We start from the raw sequence: 18,181 nt of genomic DNA on the forward strand, positions 1-18,181 counted from the left end.
CAGACAAATAGACCAATGGAATAGAATTGAAGACCCAGAAATGAACCCACACACCTACGGTCACTTGATCTTCGACAAGGGAGCTAAAAACATCCAGTGGAAGAAAGACAGCATTTTCAACAAATGGTGCTGGCACAACTGGTTGTTAACATGTAGAAGAATGCGAATCGATCCATTCCTATCTCCTTGTACTAAGGTCAAGTCTAAGTGGATCAAGGAACTTCACATAAAACCAGAGACACTGAAACTTATAGAGGAGAAAGTGGGGAAAAGCCTTGAAGATATGGGCACAGGGGAAAAATTCCTGAATAGAACAGTAATGGCTTGTGCGGTAAGATCGAGAATTGACAAGTGGGACCTCATGAAACTGCAAAGCTTCTGCAAGGCTAAAGACACCATCAATAAGACAAAAAAACCACCAACAGATTGGGAAAGGATCTTCACCTATCCTAAATCAGATAAGGGACTAATATCCAATATATATAAAGAACTCAAGAAGGTGGACTCCAGAAAGTCAAATAACCCCATTAAAAAATGGGGCTCAGAACTGAACAAAGAATTCTCACCTGAGGAATACCGAATGGCAGAGAAGCACCTGAAAAAATGTTCAACATCCTTAATCATCAGGGAAATGCAAATCAAAACAACCCTGAGATTCCACCTCACACCAGTCAGAATGGCTAAGATCAAAAATTCACGTGACAGCAGATGCTGGCGAGGATGTGGAGAAAGAGGAATACTCCTCCATTGTTGGTGGGCATATATCCAGAAGATGTCCCAACCGGTAAAAGGACACATGCTCCACTATGTTCATAGCAGCCCTATTTATAATAGCCAGAAGCTGGAAAGAACCCAGATGTCCCTCAACAGAAGAATGGATACAAAAACTGCTATATATTTGCACAATGGAGTACTACTCAGCTATTAAAAAGAATGAATTTATGAAATTCCTAGCCAAATGGATGGACCTGGAGGGCATCATCTTGAGTGAAGTAACACAATCACAAAAGAACTCACACAATATGTATTCACTGATAAGTGGATATTAGCCCAAAACTTAGGATACCCAAGATATAAGATACAATTTGCTAAACGCATGAAACTCAAGAAGAATGAAGACCAAAGTGTGGACACTGTGCCCCTTCTTAGAATTGGGAACAAAACACCCAGGGAAGGAGTTACAGAGACAAATTTCGTAGCTGTGATGAAAGGATGGACCATTTAGAGACTGCCGTATCCAGGGATCCATCCCATAATCAGCTTCTAAACGCTGACACCATTGCATACACTAGCAAGATTTTGCTGAAAGGACCCAAATATAGCTGTCTCTTGTGAGACGATGCCGGGGCCTAGCAAACACAGGAGTGGATGTTCACAGTCAGCTATTGGATATATCACAGGGCTCCCAATGGAGAAGCTAGAGAAAGTACCCAAGGAGCTAAAGGGATCTGCAACCCTATTGTTGGAACAACATGATGTACTAACCAGAACCCCGGAGCTCTTGTCTCTAGCTGCATATGTATCCAAAGATGACCTAGTCGGCCATCAATGGAAAGAGAGGCCCATTGGACTTGCAAACTTTATATGCCCCAATATAGGGGAATGCCAGGGCCAAAAGAATGGGAATGGGTGGGTAGGGAAGTGGGGGGCCCTATGGGGGACTTTTGGGATAGCATTGGAAATGTAATTGAGGAAAATATGTAATAAAAATATTAAAAATCAAAAAAAGACTATAGTGTTAGAATACAAAAAAAAAAAAAAACACTAAAACCATTCAGTTTTAACTGACAATATAACATTTAAAAGGCCAGGATGAGATAGTATTAAAGATAAAAGAGAACTTTGGGAAGTGGGCATATAAAGAAGTAGGAAGTCTATTTTATTTCATTGTTATATATAAAAGAGTAACTTTATAGTTTCCCATACTGATTATTTACTAAGTAGAATTACATATAGAAGAATAAACCAATAACATATAAATGGCCCAAGTGGAGAAGTTAAAGAATAAAAAACATGATATATAGAAAATAATAGCAATCTGGCAGCAGTAAGTTATTTCATACCAATAACTGACTTAAATACATATTGCTAATGTTTTCCTATTAAAGGCAGAGATTAACAGAACATCTGTTTAAAAACATGATTCAAGTGTGTACTATTTTGATCCAAATGTTAGAAAAACATATCATATAAGTAGCTAATAAAATTTAGCCTGGATATGAATACTAAGAGGATAAAATGGACTTTGAGTGATAAAAGTCATAAGAGACAAAAAATAGTATATATTTATAAGGGCATCTGACCATCAAGAAAACTTGAAAATTACAGGCAATGGAGACCTAATATCTAAAAAGCAGGGTTTGAAGGGGAAATATGTATCCAGATACTAACAGTTGAAGACTTTAATGTTCCACTTTCAGTATGTATAAAACAGGATGAAAACCAATAGGGAAATAAAGGACTTGAACAAATACTCTAAGTCAAATATAAAAGATGTACAGGCAGACCCACCAGATATTGAAAATCTGGTTCGGTTACAGGAGTAAAATAAAATGCACAATAAAGCAAGTCACATGAATTGTTTTGTTTTCCACTGCACATAAAAGTGATATGTATGGAACACTGTAATCTAATATGTGAATAAAATATTCTATCTTTCAAAACATATATATTTCAGAAATGCAGCTTGGTCTTCATGTGGGTCCCCTAACCACTGGAGCAGGGGCTGTTCCTGACTCTGCTGCCTGCCTATGGACCTTGGTCCCCTAACTGGGCACCTTGTCTGGCCTCAGGGAGAAAATGCACCTAGTCCTGCAATGATTTGAGGAGCTAGGGGAGAGAGTGGTGAAGAAGTAGGTTGGGGGATAATACACAGAGGAGAAGGGGAGGTAGAAGTGGGGATGATCTGTGTGAGCAGGTACTGGGAAGTGAGGGAAGGCTGATAGTGGGATGTCAAATAAATAAATATATTTTTTAAATATATGAGTTACAATAAAAATGTATATATTTCCATTCAAAAAGTCTTCATTACTAAAAGTACTAATGAACACCCAAGCCTTTAACACAGCATTAGGTTTTGTTGTTAGTGGAAGATGATGCTTACAGACTATGGCTGATGAACAAAGTTGTCATCTCTGGGATAGTATTTTAACATAAGACAACAAAGAAAGTATGTACTGTCAATTACCTATTGCTTTCAAGATTTTTCTGCAGCATGTGATGCTATTTGATTCTACTTAAGGGAGAAATTTCAAAACTTGGAGTCAGTCCTCACAAACTCAACTTCAGCTTTGTCAACTAGCTTCACACAATATTCCAAATTCTGCATGGTCATGGAAACCGTATGTAGATTCCATTACAGTAAATTATGTTCTTTGCTCATCTATAAGAAGCAGTTCCTCGTCCACATCAAAATTTTATCATGGGATTTTAGCTTTGTTGATATTTCTACCACATTTACAGGTACTTCCTCAACTGAAATCCCTGGAAAATCATCTGTGATGGTTGGAATCAATATGTATTAAGTTACTGTTATTGTTGATATATTAGACTCCTCTCATAAATTATGCTACATAAAAATATTAGCACTGGTTACTACACAATGTTACGAGATGTATATGATAAATATAATGCCTAAATAAGGGCAAATGTTCTCCCTCTTTATATATTAAAAATAATTTTTCTTCCTTTCAAAGAAAATATACTACATTGTTCACATTATTCATTATTTATAGCCACTTTACTTCAATAAAAAAACTACCTTTTTGTTGTTTTGGTTTTTCAAGACTGGGTGTCTCTATCTCTAGAAGACTAGGCACATCTTCTCCCACTGTCTTTGGCTGTTCTGGTACTTGCTCTATAGACACCAGGCTGGACACAAACTCAGGAATCCACCTGCTTCTGCCTTCTGTGTGCTGGGATTAAAGGTGTGCATCACAACTCTTGGCTACTATTTCACTATTTCTATCAAGCATGAGTTTACCGGATTCACACTTTTCATTTTGTTTTATTGGTTATTTTATTTATTTACATTTCAAATGTTATTCCCCTTCCCCACCCCATGCTTCTATGAGGGTACTCCCCCATCCCATCACCCCCTCCTGCCTCAGCGCCCTAGCATTCCTCTACATTGGGTCAAATTTTCACTTTCTTTATGAACTTTTTCCTTGTACATCCAATATGACTACCTATTTGGCACAAGACTTCCAGTTTTATCTCATGTCAGTTCAGAAATTTTGGAATGGGGTTACCTTTTTTTTGTTTTAATTTTGACTTAGGGTCTCCTGCAGTACTCCAGGCTGAACTTGAATTCACTATGTAGCCTAATGTGGTTGTCCTCATTACCCTCCTTCATTTGACCAAGTTCCATGGTTATAGGTTTGTGCCACCATATCTGGTATGGGATAGTGACTCACTGTGTAACCTAAGTGGACCTTAAACTCTTATAGCTGATTTCAAACTCATAATACAGTTCTCCTGCTTCAACTATTTAAATACTAGAATTATCAGCATGCTTTACCATATCCAGATTCTATTGCAGCTATTAACAAATCTTTCTCATTAAGTTTAGCATTTGTAGGATTTTTAAAAATTTTTGAGTGATATGCATCTGAATACTTAGAGGCCATTATTGGACTTATTGGCATTATTTGATAGTTCTATACAAAAATAGAAAATCCCAAAGAGAGAAATGAGAGAATAGCTGGTCAGTAGAATGATCAGACAGCATACCACATGTACTCAGTCAATACACTATTTGAAGTGGTTATGGTTTACAGCCTCCAAAAACAACAGCCATAGTAATATTAGCCATCTATGACCACCGATCACCATGAATGTATGATAACAATGAAAAAGATAGTATACTGTAAGAACTATGAAAATATGATACAAAGACATGAAATGAACATTTGCTTTGGAGAAAGTGATGCTGATCTCATCTCAATGCATGGTTGCCACAAACGTCAACATGGGAAAAACCTAGTATCTGTAAATGTAAGTATAATAATGAATGCAAAGTACATTAGTGAAGTTCTGTAAAATGAAGTACAATGGGTTTTTTGTGTATTTTTTGTTTGTTTGTTTTTGAGGTGTAGTCTCACTATATATCTCTGGCTTGCCTGGAACTTACTCTATTGACCAGGATGTCCTCAAGATCACAAAGATCAACCTGCTTATCTTTGTCTCCCAAATGCTGGGTTTAAAGAAATGCTCCACCCACTGAGGCAGAACAGTTGTTTCCTTAAGTTCATATGGAACATTTTCCCAATAATATACGTATAAGTATATATGTATGTATGTATGTATGTATGTATATATGTGTGTGAATATGTGTATGTATATGTGTGTGTGTGTGTGTATATATATATATACATACATACATACATATACACATACACATACACATACACATACACATACACATACACATACACATACACATACACATACACATACACATACACATACACATACACATACATATACATATACATATATGTTAGAAGGCTCAATTAAATGAAACAGACAGAAAAGACACATAGCATTTTCTCTGACAACAGAATAAGCTCATGAATAACAAAAAGGTAATAGGAAATTTTGGAAATGTGTGCAGCATAAACACAGAATAAATAAAAGAACAAATCATATGGAAAAATTTTAAAATGCTCTCAAGAGGCCAATGAAGTTAAAAGTATAATTTAATGAAATTTATGTGATATACTGAAAGCAATACTTTAAGTAACACTTATATTGTAAACACATGCATTATACAAAACTCAAATTGATTAGCTAATTTATAAGTAAGGAACTAAACCTAAGAGAGGCAGAAAGAAGGAAATAATAAAGGCTGGAGTCATATAAATAAAAGAGTTAATTGAATTAACGTTAGAGAAAAAAACAAAAGCAAATTTAATTCTTTAAAAAGATTTTACATCATTTTATTGCAATGAACTCACAAATTAAACCATCATAGAGGAATGGTAAGGTAGCCACTCAAATAATTGCTCAGTCTTAAATTATGTACATATCAGTGAACTTCTATACAATTAGGATCGCCATTCAAAATCTGTGGAGCTTTGCTTCAGGTTTCACACTCTCACTAATAAATTTTTATGCAATGGGAAAAATAATGAGGAAGATGAAAATAGATAAACAATTGGCTTTACTTAACTTTAAAACATGGTCTACAAGGCAAGCTCCATGCTAAACAAGTAAAACACTGTCTCTAGAGAAATAAAATTGAGACTAGTAGTTTATCTAGACTCCCTAAGAGAGAAAGGGGAAATACTCAAATAATTAAAATCAGTAAATGAAATATGGTATATTAGTGACATACTTAAAGAAATAAAAATAACTACAAGAATAATAATGGATAATTACAGGCCAGAGATTAGATAATGAAGTTGAATTTTTAAAAATCTAGAAATCTGTAAACTATCACAAAATGAAAAGAATAGAAATTCTAAACATAACTGTAACAAATTATTGGACCTAAATCATCCTGGTGGTGGTTTGAATAAGAATGGAACCATAGCCTCATATATTTGAATATTTGGTCATCAGAGAGTGGCACCACTTGAGAAGGATTAGGAGGTATGGCTTTATTGGAGGAAAGAATGAGAGAAGAATGTCCCTGGAGGTAGACTTTGCAGTCACAAAAGCCTACAGCAGACCCAATCTCTCCCTCTCTGCCTGTAAATCAGGATGTAGAACTTTCAGTTCATTCTCCACCACCATGTTTGTCTGTGTGCCACCATGCTTCCCACTATGATGATAGTAGACTAAAGCTCAGAAACTACAAGCTCACCTCAATTAAACTTCTATAAAAATTGCCTTTATCATGGTGTCTCTTCACAGCAATAGAATAATAACTAAGATACATCCCTAAGACAAGTGGCTTAACTGTGTTGCAGCAGATGGCAAACTCTTCAAAAATTGACAATGGTCCCTAGATGATGGCTCGGTGGGAAAAAGCAACTGCCCCATAACTTGACAGCTTAGATTCAATGTCTGGGTCCAAGCAAATAGAAGAAAAGAACTTCCTGTCACATGCTCACATGCTCACATGCTCACATGCTCACATGCTCTCTCTCTCTCTCTCTCTCTCTCTCTCTCTCTCTCTCTCTCTCTCTCTCTCTCTCTCTCTCTCTCTCTTCTCTCTCTCTCAGCAGGTACATGCGCGCACATACACACACACACACACAAAATGTAACAAAATTATAGCAGGAAGAAATAGTCCTTACACATCTAATAAGACCATCTAATAAGACCAGTCTTAGTCTGGTACCAAAGCCAGGCAAAGATATCATAAAAACATACCATTAATACAATAATAGACAGATACCACTTGTAAATATAAATACAGAAATACTAGGACACTAAACCCAACAGCAACACACAATTTCTATTATGTATTATGACTTAGTTGGATTTGTCTTTTTAATGTGTGGCTGGTTCAGTCTAAAAAACTCAAATCCTAACAAGGAGATTAGTCAAATGACACAAAAGCTAGAGCTGTCAAAATCAATCTGAGAAATAAGTAATTCAAAAAAACTAAGCACTATTTTCATGACAGAAACATTCAACAAATTAGGAATACAAAAGAACTTCTTCAAAGTTCTAGAAAAACCTATGATAGCATCAAACTCAGTTATGAGAAACTGAAAGAATTCCTCCAATATCATGAGCACAGTGAGAATACTCATCTTTTTAGTTCTGTAGAACACTAGTCTAGACATTGTAGCCAGACAATGCCACACACACACACAAAGAAATCACATCAAAATTGGGAAAGGAAAAACTAAAACTTACAGATGGCAAGATTTTTCCCCCTTTGGTTTTTTGAGACAGGGTTTCTCTGTGTAGCCCTGGCTGTCCTGGAACTGTTGACCAGCCTGGCCTCGAACTCAGATGGCAAGATCTTATACAGTGAATGTATCTGCCAAGTCCATCAAACACATACTAGATGAAATAAACAGATAATTTGGCAAAGTTAACACATGTAAGATCAAATATGTAAATATCAGTTATTTTTATCTGTACTAGTAGTGAGCAACCTCAAAAGAAAATTGGGAAATAACTTAATACTATTAAAAGACTGTAATACTAGTGATGAATTTAACAAAGGACTTATAAAATTTACACACCACTAATAGCAATCAAAGAAAGTATAGATATAGAGGAAAGGTAACATACAATAGACTGAAATAATATTGTTAAAATAGAAATATTTCTCAAAGCTAGCTAAGAATGTGATTTGATAAATATCAAAAATTTGTTTCCTTTTTTAAGAAATAAAAATTCCTATCTCTTCAAATGTATATAAATCTGGGAAACACCCAAAAAGACAGCCCATCTTTTTATTAAAAAATGACTAAAGTTGGAGGACTAATGCAGGTTTTAGCAATCACGAGAGTCTGGCACTGGTATAAAGATAAGTATAAAGACTGGTTAAATAGAAGCAAGGATTCATAAGTAAAGCAAAATGTGTATGGCCAATTGATTTTTGAAGTGTCTGGACCAGGCTAACTTTACTTTTGACCAAGAGGTGTACTAGGATGAGCAGACATCCCAACTGATTTTTGATAAGGTAACAAGATTGCTCAAAAAAAAAAAAAAAAAAAAAAACACAATTGTTTCTTTAACAAACAACTCAGGGACAATTTTATATCCACAAGCAAAAGTATAAGGTTGAATCCATACCTCTTACCCTACATTAGAAGCAGTTAAAGTGAAGACCATACCTGCCATTCCCAGAGCTACAGGGCTAGCAGTCACAGATCAACAAGACCTAATCAGAGTTTGCCTTATCGACAATTACTGTTGCCTAACCTCATGAAAGATCCTTTTTCAGTGAGCCAGTGTTTGTTTAGATTCTGTGATTCTATAACTCCACTTTCCATATTGGCTCAGGGCAGTTCCACGTGCATTCTCATTAATGGAGAGCAGAAGGAAGACCTTAGGTAAGCCATTAACTGTGTTTTTGTTTACATTTCTTTTGTGAAACCTAATGGCTTTTTAACTGAATAGCTTGTGCCTTGATTATAGGGTTCCTGTTCTGCTATAAGCATGAAAATCCCTTTGAAAATAAAATATATTTTCAATTAGAGTCATTCATGGCCCCAATTCAAGCAAAATTTTCATTAAAGAAATAATTAGCCTTGGCAAGAGGATTATATCTTATGAATGTGCAGTCTAAATGTGGTAATTGTTACATGTGTTGGTCTTTACAAGTGACACATTTCTACATATTTATATGCTATTGGTTAGGAGTTGTCCAAAGCAAGAAATGCAATCCTGACTCACCAGGACCTTATTTTGTAAAGCAAAAGCTTGCTCAGCTGATTAAAACAAATATTCCACACTTCCTCCTGCATTTTGCTTTGCATAATTTCTGATCAGAGCCCCACAGTTCATTTTAGTGTTGTTTGACTTCCTGGGGCAGAGTCAGTGCTGGGTGTTAAAACCTACAATCACACCAAGACACTTTTTCAACACTCCACCGTATTTTAAGAATAACCTCTTATTACATTTTGTTCCATTTCCTTTGCCTTTGTCATTGTTGAGATTTTCTCTAGCAGGCAGATAGATAGTTAGGAGCTGCGTCCTTGAAAACCAACATTTGCTTTCAACTTGTTCAATTGATGGCAGTCTTCATAATGTTCTGGTCATTTTGATGCTAGGCACATTGTCAAGATACAAGCACCATATATAGAATAGTCACAAGAAATTTCGTGTTGGATTATAGTAAATTGCAAGGCAAAGACCTAACTCTCTAGTGCAGAATGTTAATGCAAAAGTCACTGTTTGGGGACAGATAGCAAAATGAAGAGAAATCTAAACTAATTTCAATCCAGAAACTGGTTATTTATGAAAATCAATAAACTTTTCTTTGGGGCAAAATAAAAGCCATTATGCAGGAGCTATTCCTTAAAGCTCTTTGCTATAACCAACACACCAACAGTAGTGTGTACTTACCAAAAGGTAAATGATAATGTGAAAGTAACAATGCTAAAAAACAATTCAGTCATTCGTTTAAATTGATTACTTTGTAGAGGTCTATTTGTTTTTCTCCGAAATATTCTATATTTTCTAGGATTCTGTATAATACAAGGTGTGGGCGTGCCATGTGGGTAGAGCTGAGATGTTCTTTAAAGTAGGATACTACCTTAAATGACAATAGTTGTTGAATGGAGGTGATTTGTAGCTTTGATCCCATCTAGACACATTTTCTTTATCTTGAAAGGGGAGAGGATCAGCTTGCTATTGCAAGCTAGTGTAGACAGCTGAACAGCACTGCTAAACATCCTTCAATGAACAATACATCTCTACAACAAAGAATCATTGAGCTTCGAATGTGAACAGTATCAAGGCCAAGAAACTCTAACACACATTGGCAGACCTACTCTTTGGGCTCCTCGCATCAATTTTTTTGTTTGTTGGTTTGGTTTGGTTTTTGGTTTTTCTGAGACAGGGTTTCTCTGTATAGCTCTAGCTGTCCTGGAACTCACTCTGTAGACAAGGCTGGCTTCGAACTCAGAAATCCACCTGCCTCTGCCTCCCAAGTGCTGGGATTAAAGGCGTGCGCCACCACCACCCGGCTCTCGCATCAATTTTTGTCCATGATCCTCCACTAAATTTGGATCTACATAATGCCATGTACCACTGCAGGCAGGGCTGTAAGAAAAGAAAGGGTACCTGAATTGTTAAGTCACACCTGCAATGTGGCAGCCATAACTGTCAGGAAGTTTGAATACAAGTGTGGAGTTCATGAGTCAGATAGTTGCTTTCAGTTTGGCTTTGAAACTTTTTTATGAATGTGGCCTTTTATTGTAAATGACCCTGGGAAATTTCAACAGGAATATTATCTCAGCCACCAAGTAGGAAAGTGAAATATTATCATATCTACTGAGAACATGAGCCAACCCTTCCCAAGGCTGTCAAGGAGCCCAAGTTAGCTTCTCACATTAAGAGAGCCTCCACTAAGTATGTTCTGGAACTTGTAGATTCTAGAGTGTTGAATTTCTTTTTGATATGTCTTTTTTTTTTCTTTTTTCAAGAATTTGTGTGTGTTAATCTGGAAGAGTTTAGAGGATGGGATAGGGGCAGAATGAGGCAGGCTCAAATAAAGACATTTTGGTCTTAACCACATTCCACAGAGAAAACACCAAAAGTTGGAGGGACACCTAATTCCTACATGTTAAAGACAATCTTCACAAGTAGAGAACCTTTGATTAAAACAGCTCTGAAGAGCAGGGCTTTCCTTCTCCCTGAGTATGCTGGGCTTGGAGAATAAACTGCAGCTGCACTGAATGTTAGCCAAAAGAAGTTGGAGCTCCCAAAGTCTTTTCTACTTACCTTAACCGCATACCAAAGAAAGGAGTCTCTTAATTATCACACAGGTCTTCCTTGCGTAGAAAGCTGCATTTAAGAGTTTGCTGGGTCACAGTAAAAGTGCCTAAGAACAAAAGGGAAAGGCAGAAAGGTCTCAGAATCAAGCATATTTTTAAAAACGACCACCCCACCCCACCCCCAAGTCAGGTTTTAGAAGCACTTCCTGGAGCGTTTAAACAGTGTAGCCAGGGAAGGTTTACCCTCACCCTTGCCAGGCTTCAGACTCTTAAATCCCTCAAAGTAGTACTTTTCTTCAATGGCTGCCTTCCACACAAAACCTTAATACTACAAGGTACTGGACCACCTCCTTGCTAGGGGATCAAAGGACAACAGGAAAGCTTTTCTTAGTGACCCAACAGGAAAGTTGCTAGCTCTCCCACCAAACATGAGCAATCTAGCAAAAGAGGAGCTGTAATGGAAACCCTCAGCTGTTTAGGCAGGAGAAGCAGTTCTGGCTTTTTCTGAAAGTCTGCTCAGGCTCACAGTGTTGTGTTCCAGGCGACAGCGGGAAGTACAGCTGAGCGTTTTAAAAGCTTGGGCTGTTCAGAGAAGGGGCAGAGGGGAAACTGTGAAGTCTGGGGCACTAGCTTAGCATCCAGGAAAGCGGCGTTTTGCATGCATTTCATTTTCCAGAAAGAGCAGGGAAAAGACACAAAGCAGAGATCTGGACCGTGGGGTGGGGAGTGTCTTGAGAAGCTGCAGGCTAAGGCACCTAAGTGCCTGTAGGTTGCTGCAAGTAGGAGTCTCAGATTTGCGGTGGGGGTGGGGCCATTCAGCAGGTTACAGGAGGGGCTTTAAAAGATTGGGATTTGGAGACCTTCCGAACAGGCAAGAGGTGCACGGGCAGTGAGAAATGAACAGAGAGGTGTGTCAAGTGACCTGAAGACACAGAGCTCTAAGAGTCTCACAAGTGTCCAGTGACAGGACCCTTCCCCCACTGCCCTCCCCAGATACTAAGCAACTTGGTACACAAGAATATCACTCTCTGTTTCAATCTAGCCTGCATCTTGCGCTCCAGGGCTGCCTGTACCAGGTTAAACTGGATCTGACAGAGATAGAAACCGGCTCCAAAAGGTGCCAGGTCCCCGACGATACAGAGCCCCCTGTTTCACTGTCCCGCGGGTCACAGGCCCTCGCTCCCAATTGATCAACTCCTCTTTCCCCAGGATGACCCACATAGTACAGGCGCCACAAGCACACAGCCCGAGTTGAGATGGACTGGTAGGGGTCACTGTCCAAACCAGAAGACACTTGGGTAACCGGGTAAAAGGGAGGTTCAGTAAAGCAAGAGCCAGAGGCGCTCCTGTACTCGCTCCCCTCACCCGCTCTCTGCCTCCCCTCGCCCCTCGGGTCTCTGCCACCACCCAGGGGAGGGGGAGGCTTGGGGAAACCAAACGAACGAAACAGAAATTTCCGTACCGAGGGGGGAGAGATGAGATGGTGGGACGGGGCAGCGGGGGCTGACTTGGGGCTGCGGCTGCGGCTTGCGGCTTCTTTCCACCCCTGGCCACCGAGCTACAGAGCGGGCAGGAGCGGCTGCCCCTGCAGGCTGCCCCGTCCTCCTGATTGCCCTCCCCCCTGCCCGCCTTCCCCGCCCCGCCCGCCTCTGCTGTGAGGCTACCGCCAGCTAGGCTTTGGCCAGGGGCTGGGGGAGGTGAGAGGTGCTCTCGCCAATCTCTCTCTCTCTCTCTCTCTCTCTCTCTCTCTCTCTCTCTCTCTCTCTCTCTCTCTCTCTCTCTCTCTCTCTCTCTCTCTCTCCTCCCTCCCTCCTTCCTCCTTCTCCCCTCCTTCCCCCCCCTCTCACACACACACAAACACACACACACCCCACAACCGCGACGGGTTCTCCACAGCTCTCAGCCACCCCCCAAAAGATAGAAAGGGAGACAAGCAGCAGATAAGAACCTGCAGCAGATAGAAGGGAAAAAGAAGAGCTCAGGGTTGGACATTTTGGGATCTAGGGGTGGGGAGGAGAAAGGGAGCGCGCCTCCTTGATTTTTCCCCTCCCCACCCCTCTTATGCTTTTCTCTCCCCTTGGCTGGTATAGGGTTTTCCAAGCAGCAGCAGTAGGGGACAGAAACCTTTAGTCTAGGAAAAGGGGTTTGGAGAGGTGGCCAGAGCTCCCATCAGCTACCTAGCTTGAGGGCGCCTGTGTGAATGCGGTTCCCCCACACACACCCCTCCACACACACTCATCTTCCTACCAGGGTGTCTGCTATCCTCAATTTCCCGGTGTCGTCTTTGGCTTCTTCCCCTTGCTCTTATTGTTTGTGGCTTGCTGCGTGAAGGGGTGCGTGTATGTGAAGGGTCTCAGGTTGAGAGAGAGAGCGCTAAGGGGGGACAAGTGAGAGAGAAGAGAGAGAGAGAACCCGGCAGGAGCACACCGGGCAGTCAAGGGAAGAGAAGAGTTTCGGGCACTGGCGGAGGCAAAAGGTGAGGAGGTCTGGCCAGTCAGAGGGAAGTTTGGCAGTAACTGAAGAGCAAAGAAGGAAGCCCAGGTGGGAGTCAGTCCTTGGGTTCCTCTCAGCATCCTGATTCCTTCACCAGTACTCAACCACCCACCCACTCGGCAGCCTCCAGGCCCGGGACTGTCCCAGGCGGCTGCCGCTTGCGCGGCGCTGAAGAGGAGTCCAGAAAGGTTGCCACACCACGCGCCGGGGTGCACGGACTCCAGACAACACAAATCTGAAAAAAGCACACTTGGCCTGGGGTAAGTTGACAAATGGCACCGGTGCTGTCCTATTTGTTGTTACAGAGCTGCAGGGAAATGAAGCTTGAAAGAAGGTGCTGAGATTCTGTGGGTTGGAAAGGGGCTGGCTGGCTGGCTGTGGGCTGGGGTGGTGGGACACAAATGGAGGCCAGCAACAGATTGTTTTGGAACACCTGGAAGAGCCGGTGCATGGATGGAAGGAGCCTTAGGAGATTTAGGACAGGATACTCTTGGCACCTACCAAAACCATCGTTTTCATGAGCAGTGTTCTGAATCAGAGCCTGGATAGTGAATTAGTATGATTTTCTGGGGTAAATATAATGCCCCCAGCCCAGCCCTGAGAAAGCCTGCTCCTAGGCATCTTCAAAATGGGTCTGAGATTAGTGTGAGAATGGAGATACTCAGTCTTCAAGGACAGTCCTTCAACTGCAGAGAGCCAAGAAGCTGATACATGAGGGCTCCTGGAGCAGAGCTTCCATTTACCTTACTGGGTTTGTAACCTTCACACTTAAGAGCTGGCCAGTTTAGTTTACCTGGATTCCTTTAAGGAGCCCAGAAATACACAATTGGGGCCATCAGTCAGATATATGCTCTAAAGTGGCCACTTCCCTGCACCGTATGTAATGACTGGAGCAAACAGTCTCCATCAGGTTCCACTTAGTCAGGTTCTGAGCTGAATTCACAGTTCCTAGCCTTTCTGCTTGGTCTGGGAGAAAGACTGGGAGGAGGTCTTTTTTCCCTGTTGGCAAGGTGGGATATTTGGACTGCAGCTATGCACCTGGTGATAGCCAAGTGTTTAAGCAGTGTAATCACTCCCTTATGAAAAACCTGGAGCCGGGAAACCAGCCTGGAAGACAGAATCCCTGAACTTTACCCGAGTTGATTGTATGAGTAGGAGAGGAGAGGCAAAGACTAATCAATAGTGCTCTATCAGAGATGGTGTGTGTTTTCCCTGGCTTCAAATGAGTAATAAATACTATATTCATATGGCACCCAGAACCACTTGTCTTTTGCAATATAGTTATCTTCTTGGTATTTAGCTGGAATTACATGTTGATATGTCATCCCATTATGCATGCCCAATTGCCTAGTGGTTGTTTCTTGGCTTTGAGGGTGTTCTACAGATGATCTGTATCATTTCTCATTCCCCATCAAGTCTTACAAGTTGAGATTTAAAGGATGTCAAATGGTGCCTTTCACTGGTCTTGAAAAATCTACTAAATTAAAAGGCATGGTAGTACATTTACATAGTACCAAGTTACTTTCAAAGCAAATGTTTAGGCTGAGAAAAGGAGAAGAGTAAAAGTCCGTGAGTTGGAACAAAGAACTGAATGAATAGCACCTGAAGCTCGTGGTTTAGTCCCATGGCCATGGAGTTTTCATAAACTGTACATCTATATTCATAAACTAAATGTATGGGGTTCTACATTTATGTCTAGATACAGTGATTTGGTTCTGTTGTGTGTGTATATACTTGTTTAAAGACTTCAGCTGACCCCACACAGCCTGGGGCCTGTGTTTGTGTAGAAGAGGGAGGGGGCTGAACGTGTGCTTTCATAAGCATCCGGGCTCATTAATTAAACTTTCTATTTATTAGATGCTACTGAGATATAATGAATTACCTCCTTGGCAAACAAGGGAAAGAGATTCTGCATGCAGTGGAACTGTTTATGTTGTATCAGGCAATTTGGTCTAATGCATAGTGCCGAGAGACAGACTGAGAATCACTCAGGTACAATCTGAAAAGGTCCCCGTGCTGTTACTTTTCTCTGTTCTGACAATTTCTTAGGGAAAGCACAAGCAAATATCTTCTTGGATAGATGAAAATTGCAAGGACAAGATTACAGATTAGTCGAAAAGAACCAACAGCTTCATGCTTAGGGGAGGACTCAGTAGGGATGAACGTAAGGTGTTAGATATTTACTCTGTTCTTGGTTATGTGAGTATCCAGCTGCTGAAATTCTCCTGACCTGTGATTACACAAGGGACAAAGAGATAGGAAACTGCAGGATTTCAAACCAATATAGACACAGCTTCGTTGACACAGATTCACCTGGCTTTAGAATAAGCTTCAAGAGCAGACACGGATCATATAATAGCTGCCATCCTTTCCAGATATAAAATCTGTAATTTTGAGTCTATTCATTATAGAACTAACAACTAAATGGCACACAGAACCACGGATTGCAGGGACAAGAAATCAAAGATTTGGAATAGGAAAAGGAGGAAAGGAATAGGAGAACCAAAGATGTTTGGAAACACATGGAAAGAAAAGCATCCAGGTGTTTGCTTTGGCTTGAAATGGAATTAGTTCAGAAAATCACCTCAGATGTGAAGTGCTGTAAAACTGCCGGCAATTTGCCTTGTAAACACTGAGTAAACAGTAAGAAAATTCCTTAGAACCAGGAAATTGGAGACATTGGAGTACGAGTTAAGTGTTGTCATCCCCTTTCACTCTTTAGCATGCTCTGTTCCAATCTGCTAGCCATTCAGGTGTATAATTATCAAATGAATATTTCAAATGTGTCACAATACTTCTAGCCTGCCTGGTTCCAAATATTCTAATTTGTCTTTCGCCTGACTCTATTGCTGAGTAAAAGAAACAAACCATTTCTGACTGATCTACTTCTGCAAAGACTTCTGTTCTTAGCTGACAACACCACTCTGTTCAGATGTCTCTTTCTAGCTGACTGGAATTAGGGGGTGGGGGCTCATCCTACTTCAAGAAGTGCCCTGTGCCCCAAGATGCCACTAACTTAATTCTGCTCAGTCATTTTCCATGTTTTTAGGGACAGGTGTGACAAACTTCGCAGTCCTGTTTCAGAAATGATGCCAGTCTAGGCAGAAGCCCTCGCTTCTAGAGCTTTGGAGGTGATGACCCTTTGTACCATCCCGTCTTAATCTCTTTCCTCTGTCAATGGGCTCCTCAAGCACTTTGTCCAATGACACTAGCAAACCCATCCTGCCAGCAAGAAATGATTCCTAGATGACTCAGCTGTGGTTTCATGAGCAAACATGCGTTTTACATCATCCTCAACTGAGTGAGAACAGATTATTTAAAATAAATAAATACAAGCTCACAGAGCTGAGCAAAATTGCAGTTCACTGGGTCAAGAGAGTTTGGGAAATGCCTCTGATTTGGTCCTTCACTTATTATAGTTGTCCCTTAGATTCTGACAGCTAGTGAGATTATCCCAGCCATTTTCCTTAGCAAAAGCAAGATAAAAATGATGGTGTGAAAGAGACAGGTGTCATATCCTCATTTCCCTTATAGAAATCAGGACCTAGAGAATAGAAATAGCTTGCTTAGATCATAAAACTAGCTAGTGGCAGAGCTAAAACAAGAACGCAGAACTATCTTCTAAGACTGAAGAACTTCAATAAAGATCTCTGGAGGCTCTCCCAAGAAATTGATTGGACTCTAAAACGTAAATTTACACTCATTATTCTACTTCCTTTCCATAGCCACAGTTATATGTTTTATTTAAATATTATACCTAGTTTGTTTTGATTGAGACAATGCCTTACTATGTAGCCTAGTGTGACCTTGAACTCTCAATCCTCCCTCTTCAACCTTGTTAGTACAGAGATTCCAGGCATCCTTTCCACAACAGCCAGCTGTTCTTGCCTTACCTCTGCAACTTATCACTTATCACCTCTGGAAACACACACAGAGCCTGTTGAGATGTTTTAGCTGCTGAAGCCCCTTGCCAACAAACCTAACAACTCAAGCTCAATTCTGGGACACATGGTAGAAAGAACTGACTCCTCCCACAGTTCTTCTCTGACCTGCACACACATACATGAGTATATACACCTCCAAATACACAAAATAAATACATTTAAATCACACACACAACCACACACAAGTTTTATCTTGACAGTGCAAAAAAATATTGCAAATACCCACAACTATTATTCAGGAAGGCATCAAAGCTGAAACAGCATTAACAGGTTTGTAGCCAAATAATCAGCAGAATGAGAGAATTACAGCTGTTCATGAAATAAGCAGGAGATGGTTTGCATAAAATAAATGATATAAGTAAAATAAATATAAATATATTTTTGATCTGAGCC

The 18,181-nt window shown here is 40.2% G+C and overlaps 1 protein-coding gene and 1 non-coding gene across 2 annotated transcripts in view; one reads left to right on the forward strand and one right to left on the reverse strand.

Annotated features, from left to right (window-relative positions):
* Positions 1-7,822: 7,822 nt before the first annotated feature.
* LOC110287227 (uncharacterized) lies at positions 7,823-12,891 on the reverse strand. Its single transcript, XR_015047073.1, has 3 exons — positions 12,814-12,891; positions 11,359-11,458; positions 7,823-7,962 (listed from the first exon to the last, which is right to left on the reverse strand). It is a non-coding gene; the product is annotated as an uncharacterized LOC110287227 (transcript).
* A 350-nt stretch (positions 12,892-13,241) lies between these two features.
* Trpc5 (transient receptor potential cation channel subfamily C member 5) overlaps positions 13,242-18,181 on the forward strand; it is a 357,009-nt gene continuing 352,069 nt past the window's right edge. The window contains exon 1 of the mRNA XM_021152996.3: positions 13,242-14,104. The gene's annotated coding sequence lies outside the window, so the exon portion shown is untranslated. The remainder of the gene's footprint in view (positions 14,105-18,181) is intronic.

This window comes from Mus caroli, unplaced genomic scaffold, assembly GCF_978045245.1.
Source record: "Mus caroli unplaced genomic scaffold, Mus_caroli_1 scaffold_5, whole genome shotgun sequence".
Classification (NCBI taxonomy): Eukaryota; Metazoa; Chordata; class Mammalia; order Rodentia; family Muridae; genus Mus; species Mus caroli.